The sequence below is a fragment of the Macaca mulatta genome, chromosome 17 (genome assembly GCF_049350105.2).
Source record: "Macaca mulatta isolate MMU2019108-1 chromosome 17, T2T-MMU8v2.0, whole genome shotgun sequence".
Lineage (NCBI taxonomy): Eukaryota > Metazoa > Chordata > Mammalia > Primates > Cercopithecidae > Macaca > Macaca mulatta.
Genome location: NC_133422.1, coordinates 20,905,108 through 20,908,827, shown reverse-complemented (window position 1 = coordinate 20,908,827; position 3,720 = coordinate 20,905,108). Strand labels below are relative to the sequence as shown.

The 3,720-nt window shown below is 50.3% G+C and overlaps 1 long non-coding RNA gene across 1 annotated transcript; it reads left to right on the top strand.

The window, feature by feature from the left end:
- Positions 1-246: 246 nt before the first annotated feature.
- On the top strand, positions 247-3,339 carry LOC114673513 (uncharacterized). The gene is made up of 3 exons (XR_003724259.2): positions 247-403; positions 1,014-1,241; positions 1,560-3,339. It is a non-coding gene; the product is annotated as an uncharacterized LOC114673513 (long non-coding RNA).
- Positions 3,340-3,720: the final 381 nt, after the last annotated feature.

Here is a 3,720-nt window from a genome sequence, read left to right as displayed (position 1 = left end):
ATACTAAAAACTCTCATTCTGAACCAAGTAACTCTCTCTAAAAGAGAGCCAAGGCCCCTTCACTCACTTTGGCCCCTACTCTAAGCTTTGGCCTTGGAGGGACAAGTATGGTTTATAGATATTTTTAGGAACAATTTCAAATGTACACGAAAGCAGAGAGAGATGCAGATTAGACTCCCATGGGCCGTCCCCAGGGCTCATGGCATTCTCATTTCCCATTGCCTAGCCTCTGTCTCTGCACTCCAGGTTACTCTGAGGCAAATCCTGGCTATCACATCATTTCTTTGTAAATATTGAGGCGTGCAGCTCTAGAAGCGAGGACTCCCCTCTTCAACTACAGTACCATCGTCCACACTTTCTGAGAATCTCATCTGGGCCGGGCCCTGCCCCAAATGCCTCCCAGGTAAGGCCCACTGTGGAATGTGCCAGAAATGAGACCGTAGGGCTGGCCCTGAGGCATCAGCTCCCCAGTTTGGGGGACTCCATAGAACATGGTAGGGCCAGAAGCCAGAGGAGAGTGAGAGAATCACAGACACACACGCAGGACGAGATTCCGAAAGCCGACTAGACTTGGATGCAGCCATGGTGCTGCCCTGTGCACCGACACCCCATCTCGTCACCTTCCCCACCAGAGCTGCCTGGCCTGGTTTTAGTGTCCTTGGGTGGCCTCAGAGCTGCAGACTCCCTGAAGGTAAAAATGGCTTAGTTGTTCACTGTCACCCCGAGAATAGTGCAGATTCCAGTGAACAGCCAGGCCCAGCAAGGGCCATCTGTCCGTGGACCCCGCACCAGCGTCCCTGTGCTGCCCTCCTCGGCGCTACCCAGAATGCCTCACTCAGAAGCATGGCGGGACTCCTGGCTTTCCCATACATGTGAAACAGGGTCCAGAGCAGGGGAAATAAATACAAGAAATTAAAGGCTGTTTTCGTTAAGTAAAATTTTGAAAACAAGTTAGCTTGCAGATTCCTAAAACGCAGTAATTATGCCTTTATGCTGTTTTGTGTCTCTCATAGTTTCTATACCAACATTTCTAACCTTGACACTATGGAATTTCAAGCCAGAGCCTTCTTTGTTGTGGGGGGCCATTCTGAGCATTGTAGACTCCCTAGTCTGTACCCCCGGATGCTAGCAGCAGCCTTTCTTCTCCAAGCTGTGACAACCAAAAATGTCTGCAGACGTTGCCAAATGTGCCCTGGGAGGCAAAGCTACCCTTTGGTTGACAGCCGCTGATCTATACAACAGTGAGTATTGAATTCATTTGTATCTTCATTTATTTCTATTTGTCTTCAGTTCCCTCTGAAAGAGATGTTTACTAGATAAATTGGAAATGAGGGGGCGACTGAGGATTTTCTCTTTAAGAGCCTCATGTTTGCCTGTCTTAAGGGTTTTGATAAAACTCGCCAGCAGTTTTGTGATCACAATGGCTATTAAGACTGCAATACATATATTATACTTAAACCAGAAGCAGCTCAACAAAATAAAAACTAAGCAAGTAATTGTGGTATATTGAGTAATAAGACTAACTTTTTTTGTTTTTCAAATTTTTTTTTTTTTTACAGAAGATGGTCGCTACGGTTGGAGACAGAAATAAGTCGACCTACTGTGATATGTTTCCCATAGACTCTTTCTGAGAACTCAGGTCGTAGTTTTACAGGACTCGACCAAAGATTTGTATCCATTGTTTGGATTTTTTTTCTCATTCTATTATTTTTCCTTTTTTATTGCACCCCTAAAAGAGGCAAAACACCTTCACAATGTCCACATTGCAGCAAAAGCTATAATATCTGTGGGATGATTTACATCTAGCTAAAAATTTAGAAGTTTCTGGAGCAATCAATCCTCGCTTTCGCTGATGATTTCAGTAGATGGTTTGGCCCTGCCCTGCTCTCAGGAAGTCCAGATGTCTTCCTTGAGCTCACAGATACTGGTGCTGGGGGAAAGGTCCCAGGTTAATGATCACCAGGCCAAGGCAGGCTGGCTGAGCAGTTACAGAGATGCTCACCATGGGCCTCAGGGTTGAGGCTCCAGGAGCTCAGGTCTCAGGCCAATGCCATGTGGCCACAGTGCCTGCTGAGGGTGCAGCCCCGCGAATCCCCAGATACAGTGCAAGGGCTTCCTTATAGATGAATTGTCACTTTAGTAAGCAGAGAGCAGGGCCATGAGGTAATGGACTGAGAACAGGCGGGGCTGGTGAAGAAATAGAGCAAGGAATGGGTATCTGTAGCCCCTTGGAAGAAGCAGCAGAGAGCTCCATGGGAGTGGGAGGCCGGAACGGAGCGGCTGATCTGCCTCCCAAAACTGTGCCTTAGACCGAACCTCTCTCCAGCCCGAAAATAGGCCAGGAGGGCTGGGCTGCCTGTCCCCGCAGCCTCTTTAGGGTGGGGGTGGCAAGAATGTTCCTCTGCAGCGACACATCCAAGCCTCTCCCACGTTGTCAGCCACTCTGCTTTGAGGCTGAGCTCCAACCCCTCCCAGGAAGGAGCAAGAAAAGACTCAAGTCCCAGCAGGCGTCTCCTTAGGACAGAAGATGGAAACGTTAACCTTTTCTGCTTGCTGAGCAGGCAGAGAAAGGAAGGCTGTTGTGAAGAATGGGACCCTGGGCACACTCCGTGCTTGGGGACATGACGTGCCCTTGACCACGGTGCACAGGGCAGAGGGTTGGAAAGCACTGACAGTTCTGCACAGGGGAGCCATTCAGGCCCCTGGGTTCCCACAGGGCTGGCCAGTCAGCGCCTTGCGGGTGCCCAGCTGGGCTGGGAGTGTCCCCTCTCCCACGGTGGTAAACACGGCTGGCCTCGGGAGGGGCTGCACAGACAGCCCAGTACACCCAGCAGGCCGAGCCCAGCTCATTCCACTGAGCCGTGGGGGCCCTGGGGACTTAACCAGAAGCCCGTGTCTGCTAACAGAAGGCACTTTGTTTCCTGGAGTGGGCGGCACTTTCTTCTCCTCTCCCTTCACAGAGGACAGGGCCACGGAGGCATGTTTAAGTTATTGTTATTTCCAGCTTGGCAAAAATGTAAATGTGAGAGTTCACATTGACGGAAAATAGACAGCATTTTCCTTGTGGACGGGTGCGGCTGTCACCCACTGCTCGGGTCCAGGAGGGCAGCTCCCCGAGGGAGGCCAAGGGGCTGGGAGGGTGAGTGCACACAGAAGTCAGAAGTAAAGAGCCACCAGCAAATGTGACCCACATGGACACCTTCACCCCAGCTGCACTGGGCTCTCCCACTGTGCTGTGATGATGCAACCCGGGCCTCATGCATATCCCTGGGCCTGCCCCGGTGCGGGCTGCCTGTGGCCTGTCCGCTTGCCTTCTCCAGATAAAGAGTCATTCTGTTCCTGGAGCTTTCATGGGGTCTCATTTAATCTCCATTACAATAAATTCATTCATTCATTCATTCATTCATTCATTCAACCATCTATCCAGGCACATGTATTGACGCTGGGCTCTGGGGTCAGAGAAGTGGATGGCACAGATATAGAGAGAGCTTCTGGTGAAGACAGAAAGTAAACTAACAATTACAAGAGGGATGGATGAACGGCAGCAACAACAGTACTAACCACTAATTACCTTGTGATGCGCTGGGCATATAGAAACTCATTGGATCTTCCCCGTGCTGATTCAAAGGACTCATTCCATCCCTGCTTTACAGACAGAGGTGAGTCACCCAGCCACGGCCACATGGTTGGTAAGCGACAGAGCAGAGACGACAGCCCCAG